At 36.8% G+C, this 17187-nt stretch overlaps 1 protein-coding gene across 1 annotated transcript in view; it reads right to left on the bottom strand.

Annotated features, from left to right (window-relative positions):
* GULP1 (GULP PTB domain containing engulfment adaptor 1) overlaps window positions 1–17187 on the bottom strand; it is a 150829-nt gene that overhangs the window by 84111 nt on the left and 49531 nt on the right. Inside the window, exon 2 of the mRNA XM_081314156.1 lies at window positions 6063–6190. The gene's annotated coding sequence lies outside the window, so the exon portion shown is untranslated. The remainder of the gene's footprint in view (window positions 1–6062; window positions 6191–17187) is intronic.

Below are 17187 nucleotides of genomic sequence, written 5' to 3'. Positions count from 1 at the left end.
AATATGAAGTCTCTGCTAAGAGGAAACACAATGAGCAGAGAGCTAAGTACAAAGGCTTCCTGTGGTTCAATGCAAATTTCATCCAGGCTTGTTTTGCTTTGAATTTTAGGGAAAGATTTTGAGAAGAGTTTTTATTTATCTTTTTTTCTTTTGTTGTTTTTTTTTTTTTTATTGAAAAGTTTTAAAAATACAGTTTTCCTTTAAAAAACCCCCTTCCCCCTCCCTACCTCCCCTCCCTACCTCCCCCCTTCCCCCCCCTCCCCCCCTCCCTCCTCCCCCCCACCTCCCCCTAACCCCCCTCCCCCCCCCGGACTTCCCAGAGCTAAATACAAGGTATATATATATAAAAAGGCAATCATAAACAACCATATACTAACAACTATAAATTCTAAAATCCATCACTCTCTAACTTATATAGGATCAAACAAAACTTAGCATTATTAAATATATATAGAAGACAAAATAAAAAAAGAAAAAAGAAAACGAAAGAAGACTTATTCAAATGCTAGATAAAACTTCTTGACCCTATACTTATTCTGGATAAACTCAATCCATTTTCTCCATTCCATAATATAATGTTCTTGCGAGTAATCTTTCAAATAGGCCGAAATCTTCGCCATCTCTGCCAAGTCGGAAACCTTTAAAATCCACTCTTGTATAGTCGGCAGTTCCTCTTTCTTCCAATATTGACCTATCAAAAGTCTTGCTGCCGTAACTAAATTCAGCATCAACTTAGAGTCCACAACTGTAGCGTCAACAATTATTCCCAACAAAAAAAATTGCGGACAAAACTTTATCCTCCGTTTAAAAATCTTCTGCATATTCCACCAGACTTTTATCCAAAAAGCCTTGACCTTTTTACATGTCCACCATATGTGAAAATATGTTGCCTCTTCATCACCACACCTCCAACATTTAGGCTGATAATTCGGATACATACTTGCAAGCTTTTTAGGATCTAGATGCCATCTATAAAACATTTTGTAAAAGTTCTCTCTTAAACTTTGAGCTTGAGTGAATTTTACATTCCTCACCCAGATCTTTTCCCACGTGTCCATTGTAATAACTTCCTGAATGTTTTGGGCCCATTTTATCATACAATCCTTAACAAGCTCTGTTTCTGAATCGATCTCTATCAATGCAAGATATATCCGTTTAATATGTGCTGGTCCTTGATTTCTAATTTGCTTTATCAAATTTTCATCAGTCGTTGCAAATCCATTTTTTTGGTCTTCTTTCCACCTGGCCTGTAACTGAATATATTGAAACCAAGTCTGAACAACCTTCTCTTCTCGCAAGAAACTATATGATTTCAAGCACCAAATATTCCTTTCCAAACTTAAAATTTCCTTGTAAGTAGTCTCATCATGTTTTCTTTTGTTGTTGTTGTTAGTTGCGAAGTCGTGTCCGACCCATCGCGACCCTATGGACAATGTTCCTCCAGGCCTTCCTGTCCTCTACCATCTTCTGGAGTCCAGTTAAGCTCACGCCTACTGCTTCAGTGACTCCATCCAGCCACCTCATTCTCTGTCGTCCCCTTCTTCTATTGCCCTCAATCTTTCCCAGCATTAGGCTCTTCTCCAGTGAGTCCTTCCTCCTCATTAGGTGGCCAAAGTATTTGAGTTTTAGCTTCAGGATCTGGCCTTCTAAAGAGCAGTCAGGGTTGATCTCCTCTAGGACTGACCGGTTTGATCGCCTTGCAGTCCAAGGGACTCGCAGGAGTCTTCTCCAGCACCAGAGTTCAAAGGCCTCAATTCTTTTGCGCTCAGCCTTTCTTATGGTCCAGCTTTCACTGCCATACATTGCAACTGGGAAGACCATAGCCTTGACTATACGCACTTTTGTTGACAGGGTGATGTCTCTGCTTTTTAGTGTGCTGTCTAGATTTGCCATGGCTTTCCTCCCTAGGAGCAAGCGTCTTTTAATTTCTTGACTACAGTCCCCCTCTGCAGTGATCTTGGAGCCCAGGAAAATAAAATCTGTCACTACCTCCATTTCTTCCCCATCTATTTGCCAGGAATTAAGAGGGCCGGATGCCATGATCTTAGTTTTCTTAATGTTTAGTTTCAACCCAACTTTTGCACTCTCCTTCTTCACTCGCAACAAGAGACTCTTCAGTTCCTCTTCACTTTCTGCCATTAGAGTGGTATCATCTGCATATCTTAGGTTGTTGATATTTCTTCCAGCAATCTTAATTCCAACTTTTGATTCATCTAGCCCTGCCTTTCTCATGATGTGCTCTGCATATAAGTTAAATAGGCAAGGCGACAGTATACAGCCTTGCCGGACTCCTTTCCCAATTTTGAACCAATCAGTGGTTCCGTGTCCAGTTCTCACTGTTGCTTCTTGGCCCGCATATAGGTTTCTCAAGAGACAAATAAGATGTTCTGGTACTCCCATCTCTTTAAGAACTTGCCACAGTTTGTTATGATCCACACAATCAAAGGCTTTAGCATAGTCAATGAAGCAGAAGTAGATGTTTTTCTGGAACTCTCTAGCTTTTTCCATGATCCAGCGTATGTTGGCAATCTGATCTCTAGTTCCTCTGCCTCTTCGAAATCCTGCCTGTACTTCTGGTAGTTCTCAATCCACATACTGCTGGAATCTAGCTTGTAGGATTTTAAGCATAACTTTACTAGCATGAGAAATGAGTGCAATGGTGCGATAGTTTGAACATTCTTTGGCACTGCCTTTCTTTGGAATTGGAATGTAAACTGATCTTTTCCAATCCTGTGGCCACTGTTGAGTTTTCCAAATTTGCTGGCAAATTGAGTGTAGCACTTTTACTGCATCGTCTTTTAAGATTTTGAATAGCTCAGCTGGAATACTGTCACCTCCACTAGCTTTGTTGTTGCTCAGCTTTTCTAAGGCCCACTTCACTTCACATTCTAGGATGTCTGGCTCGAGGTCAGTGACCACCTCATTGTGGTTATCAGGGATGTTAAGCTCATTCTTGTATAGTTCTTCTGTGTAATTTTGCCACCTCTTCTTAATCTCTTCTGCCTCTGTTAGGTCCCTGCCATTTTGGTCCTTTATCATGCCCATTTTTGCATTGAACGTTCCCTTCATCTCTCCAATTTTCTTGAAAAGATCTCTGGTCCTCCCTATTCTATTGTTTTCTTCAATTTCTTTGCACTGTTCATTTAAGAAGTCATTCTTATCTCTTCTAGCTATTCTCTGGAATTCTGCATTCAATTGGGTGTATCTTTCTTTTTCTCCCTTGCCTTTTGCTTCCCTCCTTTCCTCAGCTATTTGCAAAGCTTCCTCAGACAGCCATTTTGCTTTCTTGCATTTCTTTTTCTTTGGGATGGTTTTGGTTGCTACCTCTTGTACAATATTGCAAACCTCTGTCCATAGTTCTTCAGGCACCCTGTCTATCAGATCTAATTCCTTAAATCTATTTGTCACCTCTACTGTATATTCAACAGGGATATGATTTAATTCATACCTGACTGGCCTAGTGCTTTTCCCTACTTTCTTCAGTTTAAGCTTAAACTTTGCAACAAGAAGCTCATGGTCTGAGCCACAGTCAGCTCCTGGTCTTGTTTTTATTGACTGTATAGAGCTTCTCCATCTTTGGCTGCAGAGTACATAGTCAATCTGATTTCTGTGTTGACCGTCTGGTGATGTCCATGTGTAGAGCCGTCTCTTGGGTTGTTGGAAAAGGGTGTTTGCTATGACCATCGTATTCTCTTGACAAAATTCTATCAGCCTGTACCCTGCTTCATTTTGTACTCCAAGGCCAAACTTGCCTGTTATTCTGGTTACCTTTTGCCTTCCTACTTTAGCATTCCAATCCCCCATGATGATAAGGACATCATTTTTTGGTGTTAGTTCTATAAGGTGCTGTAGGGCTTCATAGAACCGGTCAATTTCATCCTCTTCAGCACCGGTGGTTGGGGCATAGACTTGGACTACTGTGATATTGAATGGTTTGCCTTGGATTCGAACTGAGATCATTCTGTCATTTTGAGGATTGTATCCCAGTATTGCTTTTCCTACTCTTTTATTGACTATGAAGGCTACTCCATTTCTTCTGAGGGATTCTTGCCCACAGTAGTATACCTGATGGTCATCTGAATTAAATTCACCCATTCCTGTCCATTTTAGTTCGCTGATACCTAAGATGTCGATGTTCAGTCTTGTCATCTCTTGTTTGACCACGTCCAGCTTTCCTTGATTCATGGATCTTACATTCCAGGTTCCTATGGAGAAAAAATCTTTACAGCATCGGACTTTCCTTTCACTACCAGACATATCCACAGCTGAGCGTCCTTTCGGCTTTGGCCCAGTCGCTTCATTCTTTCTGGCGCTACTAGTACTAGCCCTCTGCTCTTCCCCAGTAGCATATTGGACGCCTTCCGACCTGAGGGGCTCATCTTCCAGCGTCATATCGTTTTGCCTTTTGGTACTGTCCATAGGGTTTTCATGGCAAAGATACTGGAGTGGGTTGCCATTTCCTTCTCCAGTGGATCACGTTTTGTCAGAACTCTCAGCTATGACCTGTCCGTCTTGGGTGGCCCTGCACGGCATAGCTCATAGCTTCATTGAATTACGCAAGCCCCTTCGCCACGACAAGGCAGTAATCCATGAAGGGTTTTTTTTTTCTTTTAATGGAAAGCAAAAGAAGAAGCAGGAGCAAGATGTCTTGGATAAATGTTTTCAAGTAAAGCTAAAATGGGATTATGTTAAACTTTGATTAAAATCATTTGGAGAAACACTTAAATATGTCAAATTATACTGAACATATGCAGCAAAATTGGAAAAGTATAAATATGTTTTGATAAAAACACACAGAGTCCATAATTAGGCTAGTCAAAATAGAGTAATTTGCTCACAGTCTGAGGTAAATAGAGTACTTTATAATATTTTCTTTAATTTATTACAGCTTGATTAGCACTAGTTTAGCGCCAAAATTTTCTAATCTTGTAATAGATACTAATTTTCGTATAACCTATAAGGTGACAGAAGACTTGTTGTATAGTCCTAAAGCCTAATGCAACTCTCTCAGACTAAAGTGCCATGAAAATAATGGTGTGGTGCTAATCACTTGCAGGAAACAGAAAAAGCATGTAAAACTAAGCACTCACAAGTTGATCTCAAATCTTCTTGAATTTCAAGCCTGTCTTCCAGTCTTGAAATTTTCTCTCAAAACAGAATTACAGTTTCAAAGTCAATCCAATCCATGACAGCAGGGAAATTGACAGTGACAACAGGAGAAGGATTTAGGACCACATTTAAATTTTCTACCCATGGAGGTGCTCTTGTGCTAACCTCTTCAATGCCATAGCATGTGCAAAATCATTTGAGGAAGAACAGAAAAAATAGGATCAGAGTAGTAATCATTAAAAGACAATATAATGCAAGATAATTAAGAAGTCTTCTTACAAGTAACTAGGAGTTCATTTTTTTTTTGCTTTGGATTAGACTGTGAGAAAATGGTAGCTACAAAGAATACAGTCAAAGAAGAGTGAATAGTATTAAAAAAAATAAAATCCATTAGGGATGAAACTGAAATGGAAGACTTCTGAAGAGAGTATTTCAGCAATTTGTCTGGGGACAAGAATGATACATTAAAGAGTAGCACTGAACAGAATGGAATTAACAAGTCATAGTAATCATTTGCAAATTTTATCCATGTAATTACTTCCAATACATTGGTAGTCCTCAACTTATGACCACAATTGAGCCCAAAAGTTCTGTTTCCAAGTGAGACAATTAAATGAATTTTGACCCATTTTATGACCTGTCCTGCCACAGTTGTTAAGTTGAATCACTGCAGTTGTTAGGTTAGTAACATGGTTGTTAAGTGAATTGATCTTGCTGGTCAAAAGGTCACACAAAATGATCATATGACCCTGGGGCACTGCAACTGTCATAAATATGAGCCAGTTGCCAAGTGTCTGAATTTTGATCATGTGAGCATGGGGATGTTGCAATGATCATGTGTGAAAAAAGGTCATAAGTCTCTTTTCAAATGGTCCACTAAATGAACTGTTGTAAGTAGAGGACTACCTGTATAAACATTAACAAAAAGTCAATACAAAGAATGAAATTCTTACCGTGATAAGCTCAGATTTATATCAAGGATCAAAATAGTTGTTTGTTTTCAGGAGTAATAATTCACTTTTTTGTCCACATATTTGACTTCAGGCAATTGTTTCCTATTTTTCAGTTAATGGTGAATTTGCTGAAAGAAATAAATAGAAAAATCAGCTTATTAGAAAGTGAACTGATCATCAACGGATGATTTTAAGAATTATTTATTTGCATTCAAAAGAATAAAAATATTAGAAATGTACAGCTTTTCAGGGGTGACTTATAATATATCACCACTTTGGGGAGAGTATTTACTATTCCAAAGCTTCCTTGTTTAATATCTGATTTAATAGGAATGGAACCAAATAATGCTTTTCTACATTACCACTTACATTAGTCAAGGATTGGAGAACCAACATTGGGAAAGACAGAGAATTTTCTAGGAGAATAAATAAGGGGTAGAGGTAGAAAGAAAACAGATAGTAAGAATATTAGATGGTAGTATTATAAATAAGTTTTATAGCCCTTAAGAGCTGAGCAAATATATGACTCTTTCATTATTCAAAGTAAAAAAGCAATATACCTATCCACTTTTGAAATTTAAATGGCAGCAGAAAAACAGAAAAATCTCAAGGCATCTTACTTAATAAATGTGTCAAGGGTATCTGAAATGCTAGTTTAATACAATGAATTTAAGAATTATCTTATCAGTTCTCGGATCACTTCTCTAACCAAATTTATTTGAATTAACAAGTTTAAGATGTTCTTTGAGAAAGATGCTAACTATGCATATCTGTGCCGATAGACCCAGAATTACATTATTTTATATTTTACATAATACAAAATGGAGTTTGGAATTAAACCCATTTTAAACTTTAAATTTCTATTTAAATGAAATATTGTGTGATTGATACGAGCCTAAAATTATTAGAGATTTCCATATTTAAATAAACAAAAAGATTTTTAACATCCATTTACAATTTTATACTGTGGTAGCAACAGACATGTTAAAATTTCAGGACATTTACCCATATCATCTAACAGAGCTATATCAGATAATGAGGGACAACCAGTGGCCACTGGGATCTATTTGTAGATTAAGTGACTTGGACCTATACTGGCCCAAAAACTATTATTCTGAAAAAAAACCTCAAAATGGATGATGGGATTAGTGCAAAGTCTATCCAACTTTTAACTGAAAATTTTGAACTTGACAACCTGGAGGACTGAGAGGTGTCTTTTCTACTCTGAAGCAGTCAAGGATGTTTAGGATATGTACTTGCTAAGTGTGGCATTGGATAATGGAAAAAGCATATGCCTAAGTTTTATATTTCAAGTTCAATGCCTGGTTATCACTCAATGATAAGTTTCCCTTTTTTTAGACATGTATGCCTAAAAGCATGCATAGTTATTTTAGTAATATCTTCACAACATTCATTTGTTCAAACCAAAAAAAAGTAAGATTCTGATATTAAAATCCAAGTTTCATTCCTTTATATTCATAGTTACACAGTAACACTCTTCTGCCCATAAATGACTTCTACATTTGCTTAAAATACAGTATACTCAAATGTACAAGTGGTATATAAAAAAGGTAATCAATGTATATTGTTTCTTGTAAACATGGCTGTGAAATGTACTTTTATAGTAATAAGGTTGAAAGGGATTGTCTAACAACTAATCCAGTAATAAATATTATAATCAATTGTTTTCCATTAAGATCTTCTAGGCATCATTTTGATGTACCACACATGTTCTTGATTAAACCAACATCAGTGGTTTATTACAAAAGCAACAGGATATAAAACCAGTTTTAAACTTGGCTGAAGCAACCTGGCTGCTGATCGGGGTTATAAATGCACTTCCTGCCACATATGTACATACACAAACACACACACACACACACACACCCCAAAATAGAAACAAGTATTTTGTCAATGATCCATCTGGAGCAAAGATGAAAAAATAGTTTTATTAGGAATGTAATGTTTTCGCCGTACACACACGTATATAAGTACAACATGCAGATATGAAGCTTACCAAGTCTTATACTCATTATTGATTATGTTTGCAATTCTAAGAAGAATAGTTACTGCAGAAATTTACAAGTTGATATATTGTACTATTCATGACCTCTGGGCTTTAAGAGCTCGACTGAGGTTTCAGTAAAAGACTGTAAAATAAATATTATACAGGGGACTCAATATGCACATTTTACTTCTATACACAGGAACTGAATGTCATTTGTTGTGACTCAGGGCCAGCCTGTGGGTCCGGCAGCCGGCTCAGATGTCTCGGATGACTCAGATGAGGGGGAGGAGGAGGGTGTGGAAGACGAACTGGCTGATGACGGCTTGGAGGCTTCGCAGAGCCCTCAGCCGGGGCCCTCTTCTCAGCTGCGTGAGCCCGATAGTGCGGAGGATGATGACCCTGTTCAAGGACGCCCGACGCAGGAGGCAGTCGAGCAGGAACAAACAGAGAAAGGCTGTGGGACTCCTCGGGAGGAGGCACAGGGAGGCCACGCCCTGAACTCTAAATAAAAGGAGTGTTTGGGGAAGGGCTGGTTGCTGAAAGCAACCCTTCCGTTTGAGGATTCAAGTTCCAGTGTTTTTGTTTCTTGTTTGTGTAATAAATCTTGGCAGACGCTTTGCAGCCTCAGACGCTCTCCAGTCTCTACTGTTTGAACAGGGGTTTGCCTTATTGCAAGGCCGGTAGCAGGCTGGTTCAGAACAGTCATTGATCAGGAATCTGCCATGAATACATAAATAAGAACTAGTCCCAGTCAAAGAAATTGTAGAAAAAAGAAAAAAAAGAAAAAAAAGACAAGCACTCTTAAATCTATATTGTATAATGATATATTTTACTGAATATTTTTCTGTTACAAAAGCAAACTTCCACCCCTCAAAAAAGATTGGTACAAACAGAAGCAAATCTAATATTTACAAAAAGCCTCTTTAATAAACAAAGTTGATGGTTATTGAAGTGGTTCTGCATTTCAGGGTAAATATGAAACACAGTTTCATAAAAAGAAGTCAATAAAAAAACATTGAAAAGTACATTGCCTTCTTTAAAATAAATAATTTACTAATATCTTACTGCATTTATATATGCCAGCTTTTTGCTTTGTTCCTGATTTTTCTAATTCATTTTCCCATAACTTTTGCGAATTGTGACAGTTAGTTAGCCTCCTCATTATCAGATGTTGCTGTTTTATTTTTTTTCTCCATCTCCATCGATATTTTTGATAATCTGAGCACTAGATGAACTAAGCTGAGTCATTCATTGACTCCCTTTATTTTTTTAACCAAGAACTCTTTCATTTTCCTTCCAGTAGTCATCTAATCAAAATATGTGATAATATACAGTATACTTGGACTTCAGTAACACATTTGATAAAGTAGACCACAACTTACTACTTGATAAGATAGAAAAATGTAGATTAGTTAGACAGCAGCACCACCAGATAGATTTGTAGCTGGCTGACCGGCCGTACTCAGCGTGTGGTCCTCAACAGAACTGCATCTACATGGAGGGAAGTGTGTAGTGGGGTGCCCCAGGGCTCTGTTCTGGGCCTAGTGCTCTTCAACATCTTCATCAATGATTTGGATGAGGGGATAGATGGGGAACTCATCAAATTTGCAGATGACACCAAGCTGGCAGGAATAGCCAACACTCCAGAAGATAGGCTTAAGATACAGGAGGATCTGGACAGACTCGAACACTGGGAGCTATCTAACAAAATGAAATTCAATGGTGAAAAAAGTAAGGTTCTACATTTAGGCAAGAAAAACCAAATGCACGGGTATAGCATAGGTGGTTCCTTGCTCAATAGTAGCAACTGTGAGAGGGATCTTGGATTTCTAGTGGGCAATCACTTAAATATGAGCCAGCAGTGTGCTGCAGCTACCAAAAAAGCCAGCACAATGCTAGGCTGCATTAACAGAGGAATAGAATCAATATCATGTGAAGTGTTAATACCACTTTACAATGCCTTGGTAAGGCCACAGTTGGAATACTGCATCCAGTTTTGGTCACCACAATGTAAAAAAGATGTTGTGACTCTAGAAAGAGTACAGAGAAGAGCAACAAAGATGATTAGGGGACTGGAGGCTAAAACATATAAAGAATGGTTGCTGGAATTGGGTATGTGTAGTTTAATGAAGAGAAGGACGAGGGGGGACATGATAGCAGTGTTCCTATATCTCAGGGGCTGCCACAAAGAAGGAGTCAAGCTATTCTTCAAAGTGCCTGAAGGCAGGACAAGAAGCAAGGGATGGAAACTAATCAAGGAGAGAAGCAACCTAGAACTAAGGAGAAACTTCCTGACAGTTAGAACAATTAACCAGTGGAACAACCTGCCTCCAGAAGCTGTGAATCCTCCAACACTGGAAGTTTTTAAGAAGAGACTGGACCGCCATTTATCTGAAATGGTATAGGGTTGTGGTTGTTGTTGTTGTTGTTGTTGTTATTCTGTTGGAGTTGAAATGCTGGAGAGATTGATCTCTTGATCACAGAGTAAAGATGTTTGGAAGGTCATTGTATAAAGAGAAAAAAGGCAGTAGTTATTCTTCTACCCCAGATATTTACCCCTTTAATTAAAAAAAACCCCATAGGTTTAAAAATAATAACAGTATTTCAGCAGAATATTACCAAGCTTCCAGGTTTCAAGCACAGTCATGTGATCAAAACTTAGGAACTTGTATTTCAAAATTCAATTGGCATGTATTTACATTGCTTGCAGCATCCCAAGGTCATGTGATTGCCATCTGTGACCCCCCCCCCCCAGCTAGCTTCTGACAAGCGAAGTCAATGGGGAATCTGGATTCGCTTAGAAACTGCATGATTAACTTAACTGCAGTGATTTGTTTAACAACCATGGCAAAAAAAATCATAAACTCCGACATGACTCACTTAACAATCGCTTTCCTTAACAACAGAAATTCTGGCCCCTGGTCATATGTGGAGGACTAAGTATCCTTTTCTGTGATCCATATTTCTCTACTAAAAAAAATAAACTCTACCAATTTCAACTGGATATCCATGTATTCCCAAGTAAGCTTAAACAAGCTGCAGCTTTAATCCATAAAGCATTACTGCAGACTTCAGGAAATATCACTTCTTATTCTGAGGTACAGAACAGTAGATAATAGAAGCCAATGAACCTTGAAAAAAGATAAATCTTATCACTCAGCCAAAACTCAATATTATTTTTTTATTCCAGTATAAGGAACTAACAGGACTGGGGAAAGGACATCAATAATGTTTGTTTGTTTGTTTGTGTGTGTGTGTGTGTGTGTGTGTGTGTGTGTGTGTGTGTGTGTGTGTAGAATAGAGAAAGCATCACCTGGTGTCCTTCTTTCCATGAAATGGTTAAGATTGGAATAACCTAAGGCTACTTGTTTTGGTACTTGGCCATGCCAAGTACCCACAGTGGTATTTCCAATAGCTCTGGAAAATTCTGTGCTTTTTGATAGGTGATGAAAAAGTAATAAATTTACTTTTATTCATCTCCCTCCCACTCTGCCTTTGCATATCTTTTATCCCATCACCTTCTTTTTATGTTTGCTGATAAGCTTCAGGCTATATTTTTGCTAGCTGAACAGAGTGCATGTGTTTGCTTTGATCTGAATATAGACATTTGCAAGAAGGGGTTTTAGGTGCAATCTAAATTGGAAGTTACAATAATTTATCAACAGAGTTATTGATACTCACCAATAGCAACATATACCAATATATAATATCGACAAAGCTCAAGAAGTAAATGTTTTAAAGTTACCCAGAATGCCATTAAAAATTAGCATAGAATACTTGGAATAAATATTGCAGGAAGTGGTTTTAGGTGCAAACTAAATTGGAAGTTACAATAATTTATCAACAGAGTTATTGATACTCACCAATAGCAACGTATACCAATATATAATATCGACAAAACTCAAGAAGGAAATATTTTAAAGATACCCAGAATGCCATTAAAAAATTTGTGTAGAATATTTGGAATCAACCTATTCATTAATTACACATTTATGGATTTAGTTGTATTTCATTATATATTTTCATTATATTATATTATATATTTAACTAATATTTTAAAGCTCTCCTAATATGAATGCATGTTCTTTTCTCCTTCTACATCTGCAACATATTCAAATATATTGTAATATATTCTTTTACAGTTCTGACAAGCATACAGTACCATTTAAGCAATATCTTGTATAAGTACTCCCTTGAAACTGTATAAATTAAATTAGTTTTATTACAATACATATATATTTCCAGCTGGCAACTATCACTCGAGTAATAAATCCTGTCTTGCAAGTTTTTCAGTTATGATGGTGCCTCAGATAGTGTCATTTACTTAAGACTTAATCCAAACTTTTCTCATTTTTCTTGCTGATAAGTGTTTAACAAAAGGCCAACATGGAGACCGGACCTTTCTATGCACTGCTTTATTTATAGCCTTTTATCTTATTTTTCTGAGCAATTATTCTCTCCTAAAGTACATCTACTAAAATGAAGAAATAGGCCCTATCCTCAAATTTATAAAACATGGCAAACAAGGAATTAAAAATAGAGGGAAGAATCAGAGAGAATGGGGAAATTTCAAAGCCATTAGGAAGGAAGGAATATTATGCTGTAAATTATAGATGGCGGCTAGTATTAATTTCCTGAAACTCTTGTATAAACAGAATTTTGCTCTTGTTCCTTTGGCGATGTGAATGGGTGACATCCATCAGTCCCAGAGAAGCTAAGTATTCTTCCTGATAGTAAAGGGCAAAACAAACCTTTCTTTCTCTGATTTGTATACTGTAAATGTGCATCATGTTATTTGGGTGACCAATGGCAACAGAATTTCGGTGTCTGATCAATTAGGTTGAAGTGTCCTACCCATCCACGTTTCAATCCTGGAGCAAAAGGTTTATATTAAAACCACAAAAATATACTACTTAAATATAAAGTTCTTTTATAGCCCATAAGCGGTAAACAAAATAAGTAAAGAACCTATAAAAAGAAGAAATAATGAATACATGATTGAGAAATCATGAGTAAGGAGAATGACAATTAAAAGAGATTATTGTATATGGATATTATTTATAGGATAGAGAAATTACCCCATAGATTCTAAGCAATTATTATATGCTAATCATGTGATCAAATTATAGATTCCTGAGATATTCTTAATCAGACTCTTAATATTTTAAAGCACTGATCTCTAATCTGAGCATACTCTCTGTCAGTGTCACATTTATTGTCATGAGTTTAAATTTTATAATTTATTTTCCTTAGTTATATTGTTTTATCCTTCTTCACAGCTTAATAGATGGTAGAAGATGCTTATTCTGGGGAGAGTAACTCCTCAGAAATATTCCAATCCTTGTTGAAATTTTAATCTTAACTACTTCTGGAGGCTAGATCCATACATGTCACAAGTTTTCTAATTAATATCAAGCAACCACAATCTTTATGAATATTCAATACTGGGAAGAATTATCCATAAATTCTTCCTATTCTAGTTCCAAAGTAAGTTGTTAGCATTAACCTAAATCGTGGAACCAAATAAATCCAGCTAGTACTGAAGGATAACTTGTCTCAATTGGAAACCATCTAAATGTAAATGAAATAGGCTTCACGTACTGCCTATGACTCTGCTAACACTGATACTTTTTGTTTCTCTCTCTTAATATGTTTACAGTGCTAGAAAGACCCAGCCACACCAAGATATGTTAACTATGCCTCAATATATCTCTTCTAATGAATTATAACATCAAATTTGTACTCTATAAAAAAGATAAACTTGGTAGATAGAAGCAAGAAGGAAAGAATTAACCTTTTACTGAAAAAGTTGAATGAATGGAAAAGAGAACTCTGTGTTTATTTTTATGTCACATACTTTTATTTACTTTTTTTCTTGATGCCTTCACATCAGTCTTGACTTGTGGCGACTGCCTGGACAAGTCCCTGCAGTTTTCTTAGCAAAGTTTTTGGAAGCGATTTGACATTGTCTCCTTCAGAGGTATGGGAGAAAGTGACTAGCCAGGGCACCAAGCTGGCTTTTTGCCTAAGACAGAACTAGAACTCACAGTCTCCTGGTTTTTAGTCTGGTGCCTTAACCACTAGAGCAAACTGGCCCTTAACTATTTATTTATTTTTATTTATTTTATTGGATTTATATACTGCCCTTCTCCCGAAGGACTCGGGGCGGTGTACAGGGCAGTTAAAACACAATATGCAAAGTTAAAAATAAATTAAATTAAATTAGCCCCAACAAATAAATCACATTCTAAAAATTTAAAATTCCAATCCCTCGGTCCAGGCCGGCAAGCTCAAATAACCAAGTTTTCAGGTCGCGGCGAAAGGAGCGAAGGTCGGGAGCCGTCCGGAGCTCAACAGGGAGCTGGTTCCAGAGGGCTATATACCTAAAAAAAAATCTCAATTTTAGCATGTGGTAGGCTAATATGAAATATCATGCTCATTTTAAAACAGCAGATTTAGAAAATGTGGAAAACAGATCTTTAGCAGCTTATTTCAGCATCTTTTGTTCTGCTTAGAATTTTATATGTTACAATATAATTATAATTAACCAAATTAATTCAGAAGAACAGAAAGTCATTGAATTTCATGGACTTTCTCTGACAAACGAGAGCATGGAAGCAACAAATATAACGGGAGGTTTTTACACGAAGCAGTGTGTGAGCAGAGATACCACAGTGACAATAACAGTTTTTTTCTTGCAACATGCAGCTTTTGACATAAGCTTTGGTAAAGTGGAAAGACCCATTCTTTTGGATGCATTAGGATTTAAGGGTAGATTAATTTAAACATGGAGAAGTAGGTTAAAACTGACTGCTACCTCTTTAATAAGCTCTGTTCAGATATCCCAGGATAGCTTGAATAGCAATTGTTTATTATTTCAATAGCACCCTTATGTTATGGAATGATTGGTGAGACAAATACTTTCTTTGTAAGCCATTCTCAAAGCCCTTTGAACTGAAGTGGCATCAAAAGGATTCTGATATGATGGAAAAGCACTTGCTTATCCCATAAACTAATGTTTTGTACGTGATGCTGTTCTTAAGCATCAGATAGAGAGGGTGAGTAAGAGGGAAAGAAAATAACAAGAGGGCAACAAGAGAGGGAAAAAATGATAGTCAAACTTATAAAAGTTTGCTTTAATAAACGAAATAAATTTAGCAACATTGAGTTTCTAGGAGATTAAAACCTAAAGATTTATTGGAAGTAGGAAAGAGAATCCCGCCAACAATTTTTGGCAGTGAAAAGGAGGAGATCTCAATACAATTTCCTTCAGGTTTCAGTGACTTTCTGTAACAGAGCCAACCATCCTGAAATCATACAGAAGAATAAGAATAAACAAATTTGATAGGAGGTTAGATCATTAAACTGTGCATTTCATTTCATGTAAACTTGTAAACCTACAACGACTTGCCAAACTGAATAAATCTTACAAGTTTTAATACAATTTAATTTTAACATAATCATGTCTGATGCTTATACAATACTAAGTTATTTACAACCTCAAGGCTATGGAATAACATCCCAAAAATATTTAGGGACCCTATCAATCTCTTAGAAGACAGGAAGGCCTGGAGGAACGTTGTCCATGGGGTTGGGATGGGTCGGACACGACTTAGCAGCTAACAACAACAACAATTTCTTAAGTCCCTGTTGCCAACTATGAGGGGGTTTGGGTTATTTAAGTTGGATGGAGTAAGACAAACAAATCTCTTCCTCCAGTGTATCTTTTCACATCACTCAACAGCATATGCCAGAAAGCACATATTTTCAGGGAGATATATAGCCCAAAAGTAGAAGGCTGAGTTCCAAATTCTGCCTTTAGGAAAAAAACATACAGAGTTTTGGAAGGATTTCTTATATGAACTACCTCAAAACTAGAAAGAATAGAAAGAAAGGGTATCATTCAAGAGCTGTATTAGTTTAATTAAAAACCTAGGCAGATGAATCTAGATGGAGTTATGTTTTAGATAAATCTCTTGGTTCCTCAAATAGTCTAATGTCACCTATACAATTTGCGTGCTGAATTGTGATAGCCTATCATGGTATAAAATAGAGTAAATAATGTGGTACTATATTTTGTACAATTCTTTAATTCCAGTATACAATGCAGAGTATGCTTCTCCCATGGTACACATTAAAGCAAGAAAAATGTTCTCCTTCTTCCTCTTTCTCCCTCACTTTAACAACCTATAGATATGATAGCATAGCAGTGATGAGTCCTCCCAATATTATACTGATGGAATAGGTTTATAATCAAGTGTGCATAGTTTAATAACATACAAAAGTATGCAGAGCTTGCTAATGTATTGTGGGTAATCAATACATATAATAGATTATACACCCTGATATTTAAGTAAAAATGTTATATTTTAAACATTTTAATAAGTTAAATATGAAGAATCAGTACCTGCCTGTTGGATTGCAGTAACTAAGATTGCTAATTAAGAATATATATTATCAGATTATTTGGTAAGTACAGCCCCACTAATCATTTCTGGAGGACAAGAAGAGATAAAATAATCCTCTTGTCCCAGCTGATGTGAATGTAACCTCCACCTGTGTTTTCCTGCCCCAGGTTGGAAGTAGTGTTTTACACCTTGTGTTACTGCAAGCATTGTTGTCTAATCTGCTTGCTGAACTTTATTTTATTCTAGAAAAAGAAAGAAAAAGTGAAGTACAGCAGTTTAGTAGTCCACCATATCAGAAATAAACACTCACCTGAGTCAGCCAGCAGTCACCACCCTACAGTTTGAGCCTCTGCTGTACTTATTATTATCAGTAATGTTCTAGTAGCATAGCAGTTTAGCGTTTGCCTGATATGCAGAAGGTGACTAGTTCAAAACTCAGAAGAAGCATGTACTTTTAATTACCATGATTGTCTTGAGATACAGTCTCTGCTTTATAGTAATATAATTTATATTAAGATGCTAATAGGCAGAAAGCTAGAGTGTAGTTTGATGTAATGATTAAGACAGCAGGCTATCTTTCCTTTTGATGGTCTGGAAAATAGTTTGACCCCGTCTTTGAAGGAGCCCCTCAAATATTGGAACACTGCTATTATGTCTCCCTTAGTCCTTTTTTTCATTAGACTAGACATACCCATTTCCTGTAACCATC

The sequence above is a fragment of the Vipera berus genome (genome assembly GCF_964194415.1).
Source record: "Vipera berus genome assembly, chromosome: 1".
Classification (NCBI taxonomy): Eukaryota; Metazoa; Chordata; class Lepidosauria; order Squamata; family Viperidae; genus Vipera; species Vipera berus.
This window is presented reverse-complemented; position numbering and strand designations above follow the sequence as displayed.